Genomic DNA, 23257 nt, shown 5'->3' with positions numbered 1-23257 from the left:
GCCTGTAGCCTTTAGAGTCTTCAAGGAGAGGATCACGCTGAAGCATCATCTGTGTATGTCTCTGTCGTGTACACTGGGGACCCAGATGTACAGAAGGTGTTCATATATTGAGACAAACCCAGGATCCAAAGCGCATCTACACCCGAAAGATTTATCTGAGTTGTGGGAAGGCATGCGGAGAAAGTGCCGCCAGTAGTTTGCAGACCTTATCACTGTCCTTTCAAATGTTTGCATAGAAGGAGCCTCAGACAGTGTTTGAACTGAGGTGAGAAGGGCTCTGTGACCTCATGAGGCTATATTGACCACTTAGTCTGATGTTCTCATTAATCTAGGAAAACAACAAAGGACAAAGACGCTCCCCTCCCCTTTCCCTCTTCCCTCCTCAGTAACCAGGTTTCCAGTCTTTGTCTTTCTTCCCCCAATCTGTCTGGGATCCTTTTCTCATGGAGCAGGAACCTTTTCGGGCAGACTGACATCCCTTAGACCTATCCTGGTTCAATCCCTGCCCCTTTCCGCTGAGCTCTGTTGTGATTCATGCCTCCTGTGGGGAAGGATGAAAAGAGGATTCCTTTTAGACCCAGGACAGCTGGGATCCTCTGCTGCTTCTGCAAATGGGGAAGGGGTGGGGGGTTGACGTAGGTCATCTCTAAGGTTTCTCCTCCTTCTTCTGTAATTCTGCTTCTGCTGTTTACCCTGTGACTGCCATGGAACAGCCTGCCCAGCTCAGAGTGCATGCACACATGCACACATACACACACTCCCTTCTGCCTTTGACGTCTTATCCCTTCTTCTAGGCTGTATTTGATTTCTACCTCCCCCCTCTTTCCAGGTCCAAGAAAGCACCTCTAAATTCTCAGAGGACTTTTCTTGTCGATGCCACATTTGTACCCTTAGCATATCACATAGTGCCTTGCAGATGATAAATGCTTAATTACTGTTGTCCCTTCCCCATGGCAGGGGGTTAGAGGCGAGGTGCCTCACCCCCCACCCCCCAGGTCTGGAGAGTTCATGTGAAATTTTTTGGCCCTCCCTTCAAACCAGAGAAGTCTGAATTTTTTCTTTTTCTTTTATGGGGTGCTTATAGTACCTTATTGCAAGATTTGGGTTAAGTATGTGGTCACAGGCTCTGTATCCTCCAGTGTCATCTGCGGCTCCAGGAAAACTTCCCCCAAAATTCCCATTTAATTTCTTATGCTGACCCATTATATATAGAAACTTCCATGCAGAAAATTGCAGTGTGAAAGGGATAATCGTAATGTTTGTTGAATTCAATATAGCTTTGTATGATTCCTAATATTTACTTAGGATCCTCCTTCGTGGGCCTGGAGAAAGCAGAGGGTTGACTATATCTAGAATCTCAATCAAACAACCAGTATTAATTGAATGCCTATAATGTACCCAGCAATAGTGGCTTGGACCAAACCTTCCTTACATCAGGGAAGAGGGAAGTTCAGTAGAAGTCTGTACTCCAAGGATAGTGTGGGTTTGGAAGTTGCCACTCCAGGCTTCCCTGACCTTCCTGCGTATAGACTAGGAGTACCAAACCAGATTTTCAGCCAGTGCTTCCATTTCCTTTGGCCTATGGCCATGTACAGTTAGTAGCCATAGGATTTCTGTAAGTACATGGACAGAAACAAATATTTTCTCCTTGGTTCAATCCTCTGCTCAGTTTTTTGTTAGACTTATTGCTGTTTGTTTTAATAAGCAATAATGTCCATTTATTCTCATTCGTTGCTATGATATAGAATGATATGTTTGGTGAATCTAAACAGGAACAGTTTGAAAGGCAGCATGGTGTGCTGGGAAGAAAAATGCAACTGACATCAAAGGACGAGGGTTCAAATTTTGACTTTGCTAAAGCTACCTGTGTGATCACAGGCAAGTCACAAGCTCTCTGGGCCTCAGTTTCCTCATCTGGGAAATAAGCTGGGTGGCCTTGGATGATCTTTAAAACTGCTTTCCACTCTAAACCAGACCATGTATGAATGTAACAGGGAGACTGGTCAATGAAAGCGTAGTCCTTAGGGGCATGTGCAGTATTCTCTTCCTGATGCAATCTCCCTTGTGGAGCCTGGGATTAGGGTGGGGAGCAGAGAGAAGAACCTACTTCTAGAAGCTGGTGATAATGTGTGCTGGAGAGGCTAGCTCTCTACCTGACAGCAAGCACAGATATTCTGTGGCAGATTTTTGTCTATATTGCTTGTTAAGGAAAAAAAAATGCCTTTTGATTTTCTGTTCAACAGGACCTGGGAGTGCCTGAATAATTAATTAATTATCCAGCATTTTCTATATGCTTCAGCCTTTGAGGATATAAAAAAAAGCCAATGTGGTGCAGGCCTGCAAGAAACTTATGATCTAATTGGAGAGAAAAGTCTAGTGATACAGCATTGAATCCAATAGTAATTAAGCGAATAATTGTGTGGTACAAGCCTTTATTGGTACAAGAATTCAGATCTCGTAAGACCATTGTGGGCTGGGAGAGTCAGAGGGGACTTCTGTGGATAGAAATGGGACTTAAGTTGGATGTTGAAGGATGGGTGGGATTAAACTAAAAAGGGAGTATCAGAGTATTGGAGAGTATTGAAGGTAGATTTGCCCTGGGTCACATAACTGGTAAGTATCTGATTCTGGATTTGAACTCAGGTCTTCCTGACAGAAGCTTCTGACTATTAGGCCCGCTAACTGCCTGATGTTAATTGTTTAGATAGAATTGTGGAAGTATTTACTGCAATTTATGGGACAGGGAAGAAGAAAATATACCAGAATAGGGGCTCAAGCTGCCAGTATTACAGACAGCCTTCTCCAGGACCTCAGAGGTACCCCCTAGAATCCTAAGAGGGAATGTAGCTGGCCTTACTCTGATAGAGTAAATTCTCAGTTCTTGCTATATGTATAAATTGTTCTGGTTCTAATTACTTCGCTCTGCATTAGTTCATACAAGTGTTCCCAGGCTTTTCTGAAACTGTCCTTTTCATAATTTCTTCATATACCCTAACATAATTTGTTCAGCCAATCCCCAACTGATGGGCATCCCTTTCTTTCCAGTTCTTTGCTACAACAAAAAAGAGCTTCTATAAATACTTTTGAATTTTATAACGTTTTTTAAATTTCATAATACTTCTTATATTTATGTGAAGTTCTTTTCTTCTTCCTTTGATCTTTTTGGGTTACAGACCCATTAGGTCAAAGGATATGCACAGTTCTGTGACCTTTTGGATGTAGTTTAAAATTGCTTTCTAGAATGGTTGGACAAATTCACAATTCCACCAACAATGCACTAGCGTGCCTGTCTTCCTGAAGCTCCTTAAAAAACACTTATCTTCCTTTATTTCTCCCAGCTTTTCCAATATTATGGTTGTGAGGTAGAACCTCAAAGTTGTTTTAATTTGCATTTCTTATGCTATTAGTAATTTGGAGTATTTTTCATATAGCTGTCACTAGCTTGAATTTCTTCCTTTGATTGCCCCCTGCTTATATTCTTTGACCATTTATCTTTTAGGGGTGAGTCTTGTTATATATTGAACCAGTTACTTATACATCTTTGACATGTAATTTTAATGATAGAAACTTACTATAAAGATTTTTCCCCTCAGGTAACTATTTCCCTTCTAATTTTAGCTGCCTTGATTTTATGCAAATTGTTTTCTCAATTTTATGTAATTGAAATTGCCCATTTTATTTTCTATGGTCCTCTTGTTTGGTCACAAGGACCTCTATCTAGATACCTTGCAACAAGTAGTTCTTTTATTGCCCTTTTAATTTGTTTATGGTATGGATATATAAGTCGTATATCCATTTGGAGGTTGTCATGGCATGTGCTGTGAGAAGTTAATCTGTATCTAATTTCTGGTAGACTGCTTTCCGGTTTTCTCAGACATTTTTGTCAAATAGTCAGTTTGTTTTAGCTACACATTTAAAAAGAAATCTACTCACTCTGAGTGATATGTAACAGAAAAGTTTTCTTCTTGTTACAACTAAATTCCTATGAAGTCCGCACAAATTCAAAATTTTGTTAAGGGTGATGTGTTGTTTATTTTTGCCATGACAAAAAGTGCTGCTATGGTATGTGATATATTTTTTTCTTCTCTTTGATATGCCAGTTTAGGCCAGTATAGGATTGCTAGATCAAGAACTATGAATAGTACGGTCACTTTTCTCACATAATTCCTACTTGTTTACGAGAATGTTTGGACTCTTTCCACAACCCTTCCAACATTAACTATTTCTATCTTTTAGTATTTTTGACATTACTTTTTTTTAAAATTAATTTATTTAACTTTTAACATTCATTTTCACAAAATTTGGCTTCCAAATTTTCTCCCCATTTGTCCCCTCCCCCCATCCCAAAACACCAAGCATTCTAATTACCCCTATCACCAATCTGCCCTCTCTTCTATCATCCCTCCTTTCCCTTGTCCCCATCTTCTCTTTTGTCCTATAGGGCCAGATAACTTTCTATACCCCATTACCTATATTTCTTATTTCCTAGTAGCAAGAGCAGTACTTAACCGTTGTTCCTAAAACTTTGAGTTCCAACTTCTCTTCATTCCTCCCTCCCCACCCATTCCCTTTGGGAAGGCAAGCAGTTCAATATAGGCCATATCTGTGTAGTTTTGCAAATGACTTCCATAATAGTCATGTTGTGTAAGACTAACTATATTTCCCTCCATCCTATCCTGTCCCCCATTACTTCTATTCTGTCTTTTGATCCTGTCCCTCCCCAAGAGTGTTGACTTCAGATTGCTCCCTCCTCCCATTGCCCTCCTTTCCATCATCCCCCCACCCTGCTTATCCCCTTCTCCCCCACTTTCCTGTATTGTAAGATAGGTTTTCATACCAAAATGAGTGTGCATTTTATTCCTTTCTTTAGTCGAATGTGATGAGAGGAAATTTCATGTTTTTGTCTCACCTCCCATCTTTTTCCCTCCACTAAAAAGTCTTTTGCTTGCCTCTTTTATGAGAGATAATTTGCCCCATTCCATTTCTCCCTTTCTCCTCCCAATATATTTCTCTCTCACCACTTAATTTCATTTTTTTAAGATATGATCCCATCCCATTCAATTCACTCTGTGCTGTGTGTGTGTGTGTGTGTGTGTGTAATCCCAACTACCCAGATACTGAAAAAAGATTCAAGAGTTACAAATATTGTCTTTCCATGTAGGAATGTAAACAGTTCAACTTTAGTAAGGCCCTCATGACTTCTCTTTGCTGTTTACCTTTTCATGCTTCTCTTCATTCTTGTGTTTGAAAGTCAAATTTTCTTTTCAGCTCTGGTCTTTTCATCAAGAATGCTTGAAAGTCCTCTATTTCATTGAAAGACCAATTTTTCCCTTGAAGTATTATACTCAGTTTTGCTGGGTAGGTGATTCTTGGTTTTAGTCCTAGTTCCTTTGACTTCTGGAATATCCTATTCCACTCCCTTCGATCCCTTAATGTAGAAGCTGCTAGATCTTGTGTTATCCTGATTGTATTTCCACAATACTTGAATTGTTTCTTTCTAGCTGCTTGCAATATTTTCTCCTTGACCTGGGAACTCTGGAATTTGGCCACAATGTTCCTAGGAGTTTCTCTTTTTGGATCTCTTTCAGGTGGTGTTCTGTGGATTCCTTGAATACTTATTTTGCCCTCTGGTTCTAGAATCTCAGGGCAGTTTTCCTTGATAATTTCATGAAAGATGATGTCTAGGCTCTTTTTTTGATCATGGCTTTCAGGTAGTCCCATAATTTTTAAATTGTCTCTCCTGGATCTATTTTCCAGGTCAGTTGTTTTTCCAATGAGATATTTCACATTATCTTCCATTTTTTCATTCTTTTGATTTTGTTTTGTGATTTCTTGGTTTCTCATAAAGTCATTAGCCTCCATCTGTTCCATTCTAATTTTGAAAGAACTATTTTCTTCAGTGAGCTTTTGAACCTCCTTTTCCATTTGGCTAATTCTGCTTTTGAAAGCATTCTTCTCCTCATTGACTTTTTGAACCTCTTTTGCTAATTGAGTTAGGCTATTTTTCAAGGTGTTTTTTTCTTCAGCATTTTTTTGGGTCTCCTTTAGCAAGGTGTTGACCTGCTGTTCATGCTTTTCTTGCATTTCTCTTATTTCTCTTCCCAGTTTTTCCTCCACCTCTCTAACTTGATTTTCAAAATCCTTTTTGAGCTCTTCCATGGCCTGAGCCCATTGAATATTTATTTTGGATGTTTGGGATACAGAAGCCTTGACTTCTGTGTCTTTGCCTGATGGTAAGCATTGTTCTTCCTCATCTGAAAAGATAGGAGGAGATATCTATTCACCAAGAAAGTAACCTTCTATGGTCTTACTTTTTTTTTGCCCTTTTCTGAGCATTTTTCCAGCCAGTTACTTGACTTCAGAGTTTCCTCTCCACACCCACTTCCCCTCCAGATCCACCCAGCTAGTGCTTGGGGGCTGAGATTCAAATGCTGCTTCCCAGCCTCAGGGCTTTGGGCCAGGGTGGGGCTGCTATTCAGTGTGAGATTAAGTTCAGGTGCTCAGGTCAGGGCAGGGCCACCACACGGGGCTTAGTTTCCTGAAGGGGTTTATTTGGAAACCTTCAACAATGGATCAGAGCTCCTGCCTGCTTTGGGAGCTCCTGTCCACTGCTACCTCTGCTGCTGCCTCCCAAGGGGGCCTGAGTTATGGAGACACCCCGCTCCTCTCTCAGCAAGCTGAAAAGACCCTCTCACCGACCTTTGGCGCCTGTGGGTGGAGGGACCCGCTCAGCCGCTGGAGATTGTGTCCCTGAAGCCTGCTCAGATCTGCTCCTCTTGGTGCCATGCAGTCAAGGCAGGGCTCGGCTCTGCTCCAGGTCTGGTTCATGATGGACCTTTCGTGTCAGTTTTTCAGGTCTCTCTGGAAGAGAAATCACCTCCACTCCGTTGTTCTGTGGCTTCTGCTGCTCCAGAATTTGTTGGGAGTTCTTCTTTACAGGTATTTTATGGGCTGTGGGTTCGGAGCTAGCATATGTGTATCTTTCTACTCCGCCATCTTGACTCCTCCCCCATTACTTTTATTACTAGTTTAATTTTTTTTCCAAATTGCATGTAAAAATGATTTTTAGCATTCATTTTTTTAAAATTTCGAGTTCCGTATTCTCTCCCTCCCTACCAAAAAGTCATCTTACCCCAATAGTTGAAGTCTTTCATTTGCTTCTATATGCTGCATACCTAATCTGTTGCATTGATTGACTTTTCTCATTTTTAACCAGTACCAAATTGTTTTAATGATTACTGCTTTTAATATATTTTGATATCTGGGACTGCTAGTGCCCAAGTTTCCACTTTTTTTTCATTATTTTCCTTTAGATTCTTGATCCTTTGTTCCTCCAGAACAGGTAAGTGGTGCAGTGGATAGAGAACTGGATGGGAAGTCAGGAAGACTAGAGTTCAGATTCAGCCTCAAACACTTACTACTTCTGTGGCCCTGGCCAAGTCACTTAACCCTGTTTGCTTCAGGTTCCTCAGCTGTAAAATGGGAATAAATAATAGCACTTACCTGCCAGGGTTGTTGAGAGGATCAAATGAGATCCTAATTGTAAAGCTCTTAGCACTGTGGCCCATGGTAGGCACTTAGTAAACAGATGTTTCCTTTCCTCCAGTTAAGTTTTGTTATTATTTTTTTCTAATTCTACAAAGGAATGTTTTGGTAGTTCGATATGGCATGTAATAAAAAATACTAATTTAGGGTAGTACTATTATTTTTATTTTGGCACTGCCCAACCATGAACAAATATTCTCTTTCCAATGATTGAGGTCTGTATTTCTGCAAAGAATGCTATATAGGTTCATGGAATCATAGATCATAGATTGAGAACTGGAAAAAAATTAGAGGTCTTCAAGTCCGTTTGCCTTCATATTACAGATGAGGAAACTGAGACTTAGAGAAGTAATTGTGTTCTTATGGTTGCTGTATCTGTCTTTGAAGGTGGACTCCCAAATATTTTATACATTGTTTATTCTGAATAAAATTTCTCTTTCTATTTTTCTTTTGGCCAGATTTTGTTATTACTATACAGAAAGGCAGACGACTTGTGGGTGTGTTTATTTTATGTCCTGATTCTTTCTTGAAGTTATTATTTTGATGAATTTCAATTGACTCCTTAGGGTTCTCTAAATAGTAATGACATAATATCTAAGATTCATATAGTGGTGACTATGTGCCAGGTACTACATTAAGTGCTTTGGAAATGTTATCTCATTTGATCCTCACAACAACCCTGGGAGATAAGGAAACTGAGGCAAACAAGGGTTAAATATCTTGCCCTGGGTCACCCAGCTTGTAATTGTCTGAGGTCAGATTTGAACTCAAGTTTTCCTGACTCTGGATCTGGTGTTCTAGTCACTGTGTGACCTAGGTGTTCCTGTCGTAACATCTGCAAAAAGCATTTTATTTACTCATTCTATGCTTTTTTCCTTCAATTTTTTTCCTTATCTCATTGATATAGATAGCATTTGTAGCACTATATCAGATGTAGTGGTCAAAATGGATATCCCTGCCTTACCCCTATCTTATTGGAAAGGCCTCTAATTTATTTCCATTATATATATATATATATAATATTATATAATTATATATTATATATAATATTATATATATACAATTGGGTCTTAATTTAAGATAAGAGATTCATGAACATGTGTGTATGTGTTTTAATATTTGACAACTATATTTCAATATAATCTAAATTTCCTTTGCAATCTCATATTTTATATTATGCGTTTTAAAACATGCTTCACTAGATGGCCAAAGGGGTTTATGACACAAAAAGGTTAACAGCCTTTATTTATATAGACTCCTCACTGTCTCTCATCCCTCATATCCAATGTATTGCCCAGGCCTATAGATTTCACCTTTGCAACATCCCTTCAGTACAACTCCTTCTCTCCTCTGATGCTGCTACCACTCTGGTGCAAACCCTCATCACCTTATGCCTTGATTACTGCAAAGCTTGCTGATAAGTCTGCCTGCCCCAAGTCTCTCCCCATGACAAGCCATCTTTCAGTCAGTCACTAAAGTGATTTTCCCATAGTATAGGTCTCACACACACACACACACACACAAACACACACACACACACACACACTCCTTCTTGCCCATGTGTGTTCTCTCTCTCTTTCTCTCTCCAGAGGCAAATACAAAATTCTGTTTTGGCATTCAAAACCCTTTACAACCTAGCCCCCTCCTATGTTTCAATAGTCCCCAACACATACTCATCAACCCAAGTGACACTGGTCCCCTGGCTATTCCACGAACAAGAGACTCCATCCCTAGGCTCCAGGCATTTTCTCTCGCTGTCCCCCATGCCTAGAATGCTTTCCCTCCTCTGATATGACTATTGACCTTCCTGGCTTCTAAAATTCCCACTAGAACCTTATCTTTTACTGGAAGCCTTCCCCAACCCCTTTTAATTCTTGTGCCTTCCCTTTGTTAATTATTTCCTACTTATCTTGCCCATAGATTTCTTCGTATATATTTGTTTGCAGATTGTCTCCTCCATTAGATGGTAAGCAACTTGAGGGCAGATACTGTCTTTTGCCTCTTTTTCTATACCCCAACATAGTGGCACTTAATAAACATTTATTGATAGATTGATATATACTATTTACCATATTAAGGAAAAGTTCATCTATTATGTTTTATATTGTTTAAGCATAAATGAGTGTTATAATTTGTCAAAGGGTTTTCATTTATCGATATAATCCTCTGATATTAATTTTTATTATTAATATAGTCTTTTATGTTCATAGTTTTCCTAATATTGAACCAACCGTGCATTCCTTACATGAGTCAGATTTGGTCATAGGAGGCAATCTTTCTGGCATGTTGCTGTACCTGATTTGCTGATATTTTACTTAAATATTTATACTGATGTTCATTAGATATTGATCTACAGTTTCTTTATCTCTTTGTGGTTTAGTGATCAAGGTCATTTTTGTGTTATAAAAGGAATTTGGCAGGCTCTCTTATTCTTTTATTTTTGTAAATGTTTATATAATGTGATCTCTTTTTCTTTCAAAGTCCAAGAAATTTCACTTGTAAATCCATCTCATTCCAGGTTGATTTTCTTGAACTCGTTTATGGTTTGTACAATTTCTTTTCCTCAGACTGGGTTATTTAAGTTATTCTTGTTTTGTTGTTCTGAGTATTTTATAGTTTTATAAATATTCATCCATTTAATTTATATCGTTAATTTTATTGGCATATACTTAGGCAAAATAGGTTTTGATAATTTCCTTTATTAACAGGAAAACTTCAGAGAGGTCTGGAAAAACATATGAACTGATGCGGAGTGAAAGGAGCAGAACCAGGAGAACTTTGTACCCAGCAACAACCACAGCGTGCAAGGAATTTTGCTGGTAGACTTAGCCCTTCACAGCAATGCAAGGACTTAAAAAATTCCCAATGGACTCTTGAGGCAAAACGCCTTCCACATCCAAAGAAAGAACTATTGAATTGGATCGCAGAATGAAACAGATCATTTTCTTTTGTATTATGTTTTGTTTTGTGGTTTCTTCCATTCATTTTACTTCTTCTATGCAATGTGACTAAGGTAAAAATGTATTTAGTAGGAATGTGTGTGTAGAACCTGTATAAGATTGTATGCCATCTCAGGGAGGGAGCAGGGAAGAAAGGGGAGGGAAGGGAAAAAAATCTAAGGTATATGGAAGTGATTGTAGAACTCTGAAAACAAATAAAATAATTTAATTTAAAAAATAAAATAATAGAAAAAGAATAACAATATCCTCCTGACTTACAAGAGGAAATTCAGATAGTATAAAAAAAAAGATCAATAAAATCTATTAAAGAAAAACAAACAAAAAATAATTTCCTTTATTTCTTCCTCATTTGTTGTGAATTTTCCTTTTTAATAGTGGCAATTTGGTTTCCCTCTCTCTTTTTTTTAAAAAATCAGGTTATCCTAGGTTTATCCATTTTATTTTAAAATTTTGTTTCATATAAAAACAGCTCCCATTTTTGTTGCTTCCATAAGAATTTTTTGCTTTTAGGAATTTTTTGTTTTTAATTTCTGTTAATTGCTTCTTTGATCTTCAGAATTTGTTTTGGTTTTAGCTGTTTTGGTTTTTTTAACTTGTTGCTTTTCTAACATTTTTAGTTGCAACCCCAAATTCATTTGTCTGTTCTTTTTCTCTCTTGTTGATGAAAATATTTAGAGATATAAATCTTCCCACTAAGGAGTGCTTTAGCTATATCCCAAAAGTTTTGGTATGTTCTCACATTGTTAGCTTTCTTTGATTAAATCATCTATTGTTTCTTTGATTTGTTCTTTGAACCACCACTTCTTTAGGTTTTAGTTATTAAGTCTTCAATTAACTTTTAGTCCTTTTTTCAAAAGACCCTTTAATAAATACATTTTTAATTGCATTGTGGTCAGTAGAAGATGTTTTCTGCTTTTCTACATTTATTTATGAAGTTTTATATGTTTATATTTATGAAGTTTTATAATGCCTTAATTTGTGATAAATTTTTGTATAGTGTTGCAAAAGTGAGAGATATGTATATCCCTTTTTATTCCCGTTCAGTAATTGCCAGGGACCTATCATATCTACCTTTTCTAAAATTCTGTTCAGGTCTTTAACTTTTTTCTTGCTTATCTTTTTAAAAATTTGTTTAGGTCTAAAAGGAGTACATTGAGATTCCTCAACTATGAGTGTTCTAATTTTCCTTTAAATATTTAGATGCTGTGTCATTCTGGGAATATACACACACACACACACACACACATAAATACACGCACCCGTGTGTGTGTGTGTGTGTGTGTGTGTGTATAGTTGTACATACACATATAGGTGACTAAAATTGCATTATTTTTACACATAATTATCCTGTTTATCTTTTTAAATCACGTTTATTTTGACTGTTGTCTGTCATGATTGCTACTCCTGTGTTGTTTTTTTTTTCAGTTGACCTGAAGTGCAAAGCTTTTTGAGCAGTTAAGTATTAGAATTCTTTATCTTGTGCCTTGGCATTCCTTCCTGTCTAATGGAAATCCAGTCCTTTTGATTGCTTCCTTTGTGGTCACAGAACAAACTAATGACAGTCCCAGGGAAGCCAGGCCTTTGTTCTGAAACCAGACTTGTTCTTTTAAAGTCTCGTTAGACTGAGGGGAAGGGCGCAGTGAAATGAATAGGATTGCTATTTGGAGAATCTGTCTTGTCACAACTCTTACTTATTCCAAGCTCCATCTAATTTGTTCAGGACAAATGGCCCATTCCCCTCCTCCCAGACAACTCTAAGAACTCTGCAACTACATTGTTCAAGCACCTTAAACCTCCTCCTGTGATTGAGTTTGCCTGATGAGTTCAGAGCTTTAAACTTTTTTCCAGTCTTACGGTCTCTAAATATAGTACATGTGAGAATTTTACATGCAAAAATTTAACTTTTTATCTTACTCAAATGGGAATGATAATATGATATTGACATTTATAGAGTATTTTAAAAGTTTATAAAGAACGGGCATCCTCATTTAGTTATTAGTGACAATTCTGCTGAAGTGGCTATCTTGCCGAGGTATTGTGAAGTTCAGAAGCAAAAGTGTGTGTGTAAAGAGTGAAAATGTTAGCTTTTAACTTTATAAATTCTGATAGAGGCACTATTTTCCTAAAAACTAGACACTAAAAAATATGCCTTTTTTCTTTCTGAGAGCTTAGCAGGAAACTGGAGCCATGAACTCTTTGTCCAAATCAGTGCATCAGGCTATTCCTTGGGTGACTCTATAAGCCTTCCACGATGCTAGTTATTGGAATACAGAATTACACAAGCCAAAACTTAACCTCCAAGGAGCTTATGATCCTACACACATGAAACCATTTAAAATGTTATGAAGGCAGTATATAGCAAAATTCTAAGTTGTATGTGTCAAAATAACTGATAGAGTGGTAAACAACTGAAAAGATAAGTATTTACTAGAAGAGGAATGAAAGAAACTAAGCATTTATATAGTGCCTACTATCTGTCAGACACTGTGCTAACACTGTATGATTAGTTTCTTATTTGATCCTTACAACCCACCACCCTGGTTGGTAGGTGCTCTTGTTATCCCCATTTTATAGATGAAGATACTGAGGCAAACAGAAGTTAGGTGACTTGCCCAGGGTCACACAACTGCTAAGTATCTGAGGTTGGATTTAAACTCAGGTCTTCCTGACTCTAGGCCCAGTATTATGGTGCTGCCTCTCTGCCTGGAGTTATCAGTTATTATTTATGCTAGAGTTATCAGGTGAGTACATGGAAAAGGGTAGAATCTGAGAGCAGCATTGAAAGATGGACAGGATTTGAATAGGACAATAATTCTGTGATAGGGAAGAAATAATAACTTCCACTTCTATGGCATTTACAGGTTTGCAAAACACTTTTCCTTGCACCAACTGTATGAAGTATGAGTGTTTATTATGGGAAGCATTATGGTGCAGTGACAAAGATACCAGAATTTTCTGTTGGCCTTGGAATTATGAGACCTGAATTCAACTCCCATCTCTGTCACCATTTTACGATTTGGAACAAGTTACTTAACTTCCCTGGACCTCAGTTTCCTCATCTGTAAAATGAGGGAGTTCTATTACATAGCCTCTCAAGTTCCTTCTCCCCCTAGATTTATGACCCTATTATCCCTTCTTTATAGATGAAGAAATGGAGGCGCAGAATACTTTGATAATGTCCAATGGCCTCATTACCTAGTAAGTGTCAAAGCCAAGACTCAAAACAAGGTCACTTGAATCAAAGTCAGTCAACAAGCATTTAATAAGCACCTACTACTATACACTAGGCACCGTGTTAAGTGCTGGGCATTCATAAAAAGGTAAAAACAAAACGAAAGACAAACAATTCCTGCCTTCAGAGACCTCTCTATCTACTGGAGGAGAGACATCAACAACTCTGTACAAAAAAGCTATTAACAGGAAATGCTGGGGGTAATCAACAGAAGGGAAGCCTTGGGATTGAGAGAGATTGGGAAAGGTTTCTTACAGAAGGTGGGATTTTAGCTGGAACTTGAGGGAAGCCAGGAGACAGAGTTGAGGAGAGAAAGAATTCTAACGTGGTGGACAGCCAATGAAAATTCCTGAAGTAGGGACGTGAAATGTCTTGGTGAAGGAACAGCAAGGAGGCTGGTGTCACTGTATTGAAGTATTGGGGAGAGTGAGCTATAAGAAGACTGGAAAGCGGGAAGGGAAAGTCTGGTATTCTTTCCATAACACTGTTAGGAAGGAAGATAATAACCTCTCTCTTGAGCTCTGAGCATAACCACCTGCTCTTTGGACATCTTTAACCGGATGTCTCTGAGGCATCTCCAGCTCAATAGGCTCAAAACAGAACTCATGTCCACAGCACCACTGTCCTCCCAGTGACCCAGCTTACAACTTAGGAGTCAATCCTCAACTCCTGTCTTGCATTCACTCCATATATTCAACTCTGTTTCCAAAGCCATGTCATTTCTGTCTGCACATCATTTCCAGTATAGATCCCCTTTTCACTCCCATAGCCAGCACATTGGTGCAGGCTGTCATCACCTCATGCCTAGACGCACGACTCAATAGCTTTCGGATTGATCTTGTTTCAAGTCTTTTCCCACTCACCTGCCAAAATGATATTCCTAAAGCACAAGTCTGACCATGCTACTTCCCTGTTCGATAGTGTCCAGTGGCTCCCTATTACCTCCAGGATCAAATATGAAAACCTCTGTTTGACATTCAAAACTTCACAATCCAGCCCCCTCCTACCTTTCCAGTCTTTTCGCACCTTATTCTCCTTTCTGCACTCCCTAGTCTGGTAACATTGGCTTGTGTGTTGTTCCCCATACAGAACACTGGCTGTCCCTCATTGCTAGCACAGCGTCCCTCTTCACCTCTCTTTACTGGCTCCCCTGGCTTAGATCAGATCCTATTCTCTGCAGGTTGCTTTCTACCCTTTGCCTTTCCTTTGAGATTACTTTCGGTTTCCACTGCATATATTCTTGCATGTACATAGTTGTTAGTATATTGACTCCCTTATTAGAATGTAAGCTTCTTGAAAGTAGAAATTGTATTTTTGTATTCCCAGCTCTTAGCACAGTGCTTGGTGCTAGTCAGCAGTCAACGGCTTGCTGACTGATTAAAGTCTCATTTTAGAGAGAAGAAACTGTGGCAAAGATAACTAAGGGGACATGTCCAGTGTCTTCCTACTACAGAGTACAAGAGAGAACCAGAATTAGAACCAGAACTGGGATGTCCTCCACTCATTCTTCTGGAATCATGTCCCCAGGTGTCTCAGAGTATCTTGAGAAACTAAACATCTGCATCAAAGATGGACATTAATAGTCAACCATCCTGCTGTTTTCCTCTCTCTACATGGCATATCACATGGACCAAAGATGTGACTGATGTTTTCCATTTTTCATCCAGATGTTTGGCTTCATGTAGATATAGCCACTTTTGCTGAGAAGCCAGGCAAAGAAATAGAGGTGTACAACTGTAGCTCAGAAAGCACTAGAAGAAAACTCTCTGCTCCCTAATCTTCAATTATCCATTAGTTTCTTCCCTTAAACAACCCAGATCATCCTTAAAAAACAAAAAAAAGCCCTTCACTTGTCTGTGCAGTCCCCTCAAGCTAGGATCCTATAGCTCTCCAAACTTCTGGGGAAAAAAGTCTATTTACTTGTCATTACCACCTCCTTACCTCCCTCTCACTTCTCAACCCTTTGTTTGTGATTTGGTTTCTGGCCCTACCACTCAAGTGAAAATGCTCTGAGGTCATCCACCATCTCTTAATGACCAAATCCAGGGACTTTTTCTGAATTCTGAACAATTGATCTCCCTCATCCTCCACCTCCTCTTGGATATTCTTTCCTCCTTGCATCTCCCTGACACTCCTCTTTCTTGGTTCCCCTCTTAACTTTTCTGACCACTCCTCAGTTTTCTTGGATCCTGTTCTCTTCTTTCTCTGTCTACTATCTTGCTTCCATGGGTTCCATTATCATTTCTATGGGGATGACTCTGAAATCTACATGTCAGTCAACAAGCATTTATTAAGAGGCCCCCAGATTTCAGGCACTGTACTGAGTGTTCATCCCTCACCTGTCTCCTGAATACTTTTCCCACATCACCAACTGACTACTGGACCTGAATTCGTCTTAAGTACCTCAAATATTCAACAAATCCAGAATTAATTAACTTTCCCCCTTAAATCCACCTACAGAACCCCCAAATTTGAGAACTAGGAGGAACCTTAGGGGCCTCCTCATCCAACCCATACTCCAAAGCAATCCCCAAAAAGTGAGGGATGTATGACTGGATAATTATAATGTTTCTATCATTTTTTTTTTATCATCACTGCTACCACCCAAATTCAGTCGTTTATTACTTCACATCAAGTCTATCTACAGTATCCTCCAAACTGTACTCTTCTGTTTGTCTGTACTACTTATTGCCATTCAGTTAATCTTTCTAGGATACTACTTTGATTATGCCGCTGAGTTGCTCAAAAATAGTCAATGATTCACCATCATCTATAAGTAAATTCTAGTTTTCTTAGGGTGCTATTCATGGCCCCATATGATGTGACTCCTGCCTACCTCTTTTCCCACTATTCCCCTAAAAGAACTCTTTGCTGAAACAAAACCTGCTGCTCCTTGAATGCTTAGAATGTCAGAGTTGAAAAGAACCTTAAAGATCAGCTAGTCTAACTTCCTAATTTTATAGGTGAGGAAACAGTACTTGGGAGATTAAGTGATTTGCCTACGACTCGGCTCATAAGTGGCAGAGTCTGGGCTCATAAGTGGCAGAGTCTGAACTCAAACCCAGGTCTTCTGACTCCAGGAGATCTAGGGTACTACACATCTTCTTGCTTAAATATTCTTGTCTGTACCTTACTGGTGGACTAACTGGTTCAGTGTGTCTGATCTTATATGAAACGCCTGATGTTTTGAGAGCAGTAGTTTTCAAAGTGCAGCCTGTGGATTCCCGGGGTCCCTGAGACCCTTTCATGGGGTCCATGAAGTCAAAACTATTTTCATTATAATATTAAGACATTATTTGCCTTTTAAATTCTCCTATGTGTGTGTGGGGGATACATAGCTATAGATTTTCCTCTTATACCTCAATCGAAACAATATATCTTAACAGACTGTGTGCAGAAGCAGATATGAGAATCTGGTTTGCAAAAATACTTAAAACAAAGCTCTAAATTTCTTCTATCTGTTGATTATTTCATAGTTAGCCTGTGTACAGATTATTTGTGCATATTTGTTTTCATATGGCCTTCTGTGGACTCCTTGAGGGAAGGGATGTCTCTTAAATATATCCCCAGTGCTTAGCCCAACATCTGACACATGGTAGCTTATTGACTGACTGACCAACGTTTTCCATTCTCCACAGTTGCATGTCTCTCCCCTACCTCTAGAAGTATATACAAAGCTACAAATTCTTTTATTGGACTCCAAAGAGCTCAGACAGAAGCATCACTGGGAACTTGGGCCCAATAATAGCATTCCTAGTAAATAACACAGGCTGTCACACCAGTGTGTCACCAACATGGGGCTTTGTCCCCTCTGGTAAGTTCCGGACCTCTTGGCTTCGGCATTTTATTTTGAACTTGGCACTTGTTGTCGAAGAGCAATAAGCTTTTCTCATGTTCCCTGGTGAGACCCTGTTGTTGGAATAAACCCTGTCACTCTAGGTGGTGATTAGAATAGGTGCTCTCCAGCTACTCAGCAGCCCCTTCCACACTTCTAGGTAATACTTTTTACTTCCTTTGCAATGCAAAGCCCAGATCTCATGAGCATTTGTCTTGTCACCTTTGGGTAAAGGAAGGTGCTGGTGAGAGGCTGGGGTTTCTGTAACTTGAAAATGACAACAGGAAGGGCTGACATGGGAATACTGCTAGGTCATTATGGGCTCTGTGTTTGGTTTGAATTGCCCAGAATGTGGCTTCAATTCACCATTGCCCTCATCCTTCTCAGAGCCACCAGAAGGAGGAGAGTTTATGACTCTGACCAAAGTTCTACGTCAAGGATTTGTCCAGAAATTGTTAACCGATTGTAAGGAGAAAGCATACTGAGGAGAAGTAATCTCTATTTCTAGTTTAAACCCTAACTCTGAATTCTGTGCTCTCCTGAATGATCCCATGCTTCACTTCATCCTTTTTATTTGGTGGAATCAATACAGAGAAAATGTTCCAATGACCCAGTATTTTGACTTCCGTAGAATCTAGAGTCCAAGCCCCTGTCACTTTGCAAATTTACATTCTAGCAGCTAGCCCTGGCTGACAAATGGCCTGCTCCATCCTATTGCTCAGGAATATTGCTCTACCCCAAAGGCCCTTTAAGGCTTCAGGAATTATGTGGTCTGTAAAAACATACAATGAAGTGGAAAGAATTGGAGTCTTAAATTTGACTCCTGGCACCAATATTTACTAGCTGGGTGACCCTACTAGGCAAGACAATCAATCCTTCCAAGCTTCAGTTTCCTTTTTATAAAATGAAGGTAGCTATTTGCATTAAGAGATATTGTACTTTTGAAACCTTAAAGTGCTATATAAAGGCGAGTAGTTGTGGACAGTCACTGCCAAGACCGGTTTTCTTGAGGGCAGCTTTCTGACAGACCACGTTACCATACAGATATCATGGGGCACGGTTGTGTATGGAATCTTATAGATGCTTCATAGTGTGGGATGGAAAGCAGAGACAAGACTCCCTGCAAGAAGAATCATCCCCCCAAGACTCCCTGCCACGCTGAAAGAGGAACCTGCCCGGGCTCAGGAAGTGAAGGAGCCCCACACAGCATTGGCTTTAGGAAGAAATCTTATGGGTTTTGGGAGGTGTTGCAAATGGCCACACATATGGGCCTCCATGGGGGGAATTAAGTCACACAGCACCTGCCACTTTTTTCTATAGGAAGGAAAGGATCTGGAAAGCAGGCTGGGAGTGATCTCTACAAAGCAGGCTGGATAAATGCTTTTGAGGTCAGGACAACAAGCCCATTTCCAGGAACAGAAGGTCACACTTTTTTTTTTTGCTCTTCTGTAAAAGAAAAACAGGAAGTCTAGGTGATTCGATAGAGCATCTATCATCACATGCCTGCCTGATTGTTTCTCAGATCACCTGACAGTCAAACCTGGTCCATACCAGCTGAGGTTTTAGCTCTGGCCCGAAGAACAAGATACCATTTACCCAGCTTCTCTGTCGTTCCATTGGGTCCACTTTATGAGATTCAGGACCCTTCTTAACAGGAGACCATGACTTTCCCCATCATTCTAATTCTAGTTTAGCAACAGAGACCACATGATACGTTGGAAAGAATATTGACTCTGCTGTCAGGAAATGTGGGTTCTAATCTCAACTCCCTTACTAACTGTGCATGTGACCATCTCCAACTACCTCTTTTAAGTTCACTCTGTCCAGATCTATCACCCTCTTCCGAGCCTGGTGATAGAATAACTCTAGTTCATTTTCTTTCCTCTTGCAAGAAATTCAGTGCCTGACTTATAGTCTTCTCTTTCCCAGCTTCTTAAACTTGAAGATTTGTTGTACAAGTTGATATCCCTTCAGACACCTTTCTGTTTCCAGATTCCCAACCTCCCCAGTTCCCATGATCTCTGTACCTTCTCTGGGTATGGTCTGTTGCTTATCTCATCATTTCCCATACATGTCCTGTCTCCATGATTCAGAATTCTGAAAGTGCTCGCTAACCACAGCTCCCTGTCCTTCCATCTGTCCCTGAGCCTCACCCCTCCTATAGCTATTCTCAGGTCTCACAACTCTTCAGTCATTTCAGCTCTCCATGCTTTTCCAGTCCATCACCCCATCTCTGGCTCTATTTCCCTCCCTTTGAAAACTTAACCTTATAGTTAACTAGTTCAAGTTTATGCCCTTCTCTCCCCTCGAATCCTTCGGTGCTCCCTGTTTTATCCCTGGTCATCTCTGTCCAAACACTAACCTTCGAATATTTCCCACATCTACTTTCTTTGCTCCTACTTTTTTGCTAAAGTTTATTAGAACAATATTATAGAAACCTACTGATTGGGCCAACTATAGTCTCTCTTGTTCTAGTTTCAGATTTTGAAGTAGCCCTTCTTGCCAAGTCCAGCCTCCACTGCTTATACCTTTGTTCACATCCCTTCAAGTCTCTTTAAGGTCTGACATTCAATCATCTCTTCTAGTTTTCAATCTTTTATTATCTACTGACTCCTTTTCTACAGCCTACAAACAATGCTTACATCTCCTCCATGTCTAAAAAATTCACTTTCTCTTGCTATCCCGTTAGGTTATTATTCTAACCTATTATTACCTTATTGTGTCTCCCTCCCTCTTCACACTTAAATTCCTAGAAAAAGCTATTTACACTTTTTGCTTTAGCTTCCTCACCTCTCACTTCTCAACACCATGCTTGCAATCTGGATTCTGGACCCCCCACCTTTCCCGCCCCTTTCAAATGAAATTGCTTTCTAATTAATGATCTTAATTGCCAAAGGTAGCCTCTTTTTAGTCCTACTTTGTCATGAATTCTCTGTAACATTTAATGTGGTCGACCACCTCCAAGATATTTTTCTCTTTCTGGTGACATTGCTGTTTTCAGATCTTCCTCCTACGTGTCTGATCACTCCTTAGCCTCCTTTGCTGAATCATCATCCACGCTCCACCCCCATGGCTACATATATCCCAGAGCCATCCTGGACTCTTTTTTTCTTCTCTCTATGTTCTCTATTTTGATAAGTTCCATTAGATCCCATGCATTTGATTATCATCTCCATACTGGTGATTCCCAAATCTAAATATCCAGTTATCTCTCCTAAATTACAATCCTTCATAATTGATTCCTGCTGGATATCTCCACCTGGATGTGCCTGACAGTATGTGCCAAACAGAACTCAAAATCTACCCCTGGCTTCCCTATTTCTGTTAAGGGGACCATCATTTATCCAGTCACCAGATTCACAAGCTCAGAGATATCACCCTTCATCCTGACTCCTTTACCATGGAGAATCAGTTACCAAATCTTATCAATTCTGCCTCCATAACATCTTGCATTTGTCCCCTTCTTTCCTTTCACAACCACCATCTTAATTCAGGCCTTCCTTACCTCTCACCTGGACTACTGCAATTATTGGTGTCCTTATTGGTGTTTCTGCATCCAGTCTTCTCCTCTCCTCTCCAATCCTTCTTCCTCTTAGCTCCCAAGGTTTAACTATGACACTGCCTTGCTTCAGTGTTTCCCCATCATCCCCCTGGATAAGATATAAACTCCTTTGTTTGGAGTTTCATAGTCTGACTCCATCCTATGTTTTCCGGCTTATGACAGTTCTCATACTTCCTGCACTCCACACCCACCTAGGACCCATTTGTTTTTCCCTGTAAGGACATTCCATATCCTACAGCCATGCCTTTGTCCTCCCTGCCTGGGATGCTCTTCCTCCTTACCTTTGTCCACTGAAAACTCTAGTTCTGTCCAAAGGCTCAGCTCAAGCATCACCTCATATATCAGGCCTGTCTTCATTCCCTTCCTTTTGTTAGTGCTTCCTTTGAAACATTACTTTGCATTTATTTAGATATATTTCATACTTATTTCCTTCCCCACATCCCAAGCAGAATGTGCTCTTTAAGGGCAGAGTTTGTTTTATTTTTGTCTTTGTACCCTCTGTGCCTGCCTGGTACAAAACCTGGCACCTAAAGGATGCTTGTTGAATTGAATTATCCCGGTCATTTCACGTATCTTTCCTTAGTTTCCTCCTCCATAAAATGAGGGGGTTCATCCTAGATACTCTCTGAGATCTCTTCTACATCTCAGTCTTGTGATCTGTAGATAGGACAGCTGAGCTGGAGAAGAGATTAGACTCAAGGGTGCCTTACTTCACAAAGTAAGTTCTTAGTAAATGTTTATTTGATAATTAACAATATAAACTTTTTTTTTAACAGCCTAGTAAAGTAAAATGAGCAAGGGACACACATTTCATCGTTGTGTTTTTTCTAGGTCCCATAAATATACTACATTGCACAACTTCTGCTGCACCATCTTGTAAGATGGACACAACAGATGGTGCCTCTGACTTGTGGGGCCCAATGGAATGCACCTCTGATGCCATCTATCTTTCTTTTCTCTGGCCCCCATACCAGTTAGTCTCCAGCTGAGGATTTTTTCCCCTAAGTCACAGCTGTAGAATTCTATCTAGCCTTAGTGTGGGGTTTGGCCAAGGGAAGATCTTGGGAAATCAACACTGTCTAGAATGAAAGAGGGAAGGATACCTTATCGTTTTCCTAACTACCGAGATCCAAGCTGGCACCAACAAAGGAAACCTGAGGGACTGCTCTTTTTCCACATGAAACTCTCTTCTTTAGGCTGGGAGCAGGTATGAGCAATGGCCTAGAGCCCCCAAATCCCTAACCTCAAAGAAGAGCAGGTGGCCCTACAGTTGCAATTCAGCATAAGAGTGTGACCAGACATGAGCCACATACAGTAGAAAGAATAATGAATACAGACTCAGAAGGTCTGAGTTCAAATCAGGAATGTGTTTGGTTTTGAAGGCACACTTCTTTTTAGATCCCCCCCCTTTTTTCTGTTTTTGTTTATTTTAATCAAAGAGACGTTTTTATTCTTTTTTTTTTATTTCCAAATTCTCTCCCTCCTGCTACTCCTTACCCTGCCTTATGAGAAGATAAGAAAACTAGGGCACACTTTTAAATTTAATCTGCATTATTAACACTTTCTCCTTTACTTTCTTGAGTCCAGACAGTCAAGAAAACAACAAGCTAAGCCCTGATTTGTAACATTGCCATTATCCCAGGGAAAATGCTCACACTTAAAATTTAACAATGGACTTTCAGTATCAGTTGGCTGCAGCACACTCCTGGTCCAAGTCCTGCCACACTGGCTATGGGTGTGACTTTGTGTGAGACTCTTTACCTTCTCTGATCTCAGTTTCCTCATCTGTTAAGTGACTGGGATTAGACTAACTTGTAAAGATCCTTTTGACTTTAAATCTATCACTCTACTATGCCAAACCTCATCCTTACCCAAGGTTCTCCAAACCTGGCTCCAGTGACCTACAGAGCAGTAGTATGATTTCTGAAGAAGAGCCTGATCATCCGTCACCATACAATACTGGTACCAGGGAAAGCACATTGGACTCTGAGTCAGAGAACCTGGGTTCAAAATGCAGTCTAACTAAAAGAGTGACTCTGGCTTGTCGTTTATTTCCTTATTTGTAAAATCAGGTAGTTAAATAAGACAGTCTCTAGGGTCCCTTCCAACTCTACTGTTCTATG

The 23257-nt window shown here is 39.8% G+C and overlaps 1 long non-coding RNA gene across 2 annotated transcripts in view; it reads left to right on the top strand.

Annotated features, from left to right (window-relative positions):
- Positions 1-10830, top strand: part of LOC140529213 (uncharacterized) — a 36546-nt gene extending 25716 nt beyond the window's left edge. For both annotated transcript variants that reach the window (XR_011975459.1, XR_011975460.1), the window contains exons 2-3: positions 6848-6939; positions 10254-10830. This is a non-coding gene — a long non-coding RNA (uncharacterized lncRNA). The remainder of the gene's footprint in view (positions 1-6847; positions 6940-10253) is intronic.
- Positions 10831-23257: the final 12427 nt, after the last annotated feature.

This window comes from Notamacropus eugenii, chromosome 2 (assembly GCF_028372415.1).
Source record: "Notamacropus eugenii isolate mMacEug1 chromosome 2, mMacEug1.pri_v2, whole genome shotgun sequence".
Lineage (NCBI taxonomy): Eukaryota > Metazoa > Chordata > Mammalia > Diprotodontia > Macropodidae > Notamacropus > Notamacropus eugenii.
The sequence above is the reverse complement of the archived record's forward strand: the minus strand, read 5'-3'. Positions and strand labels throughout refer to the sequence as shown.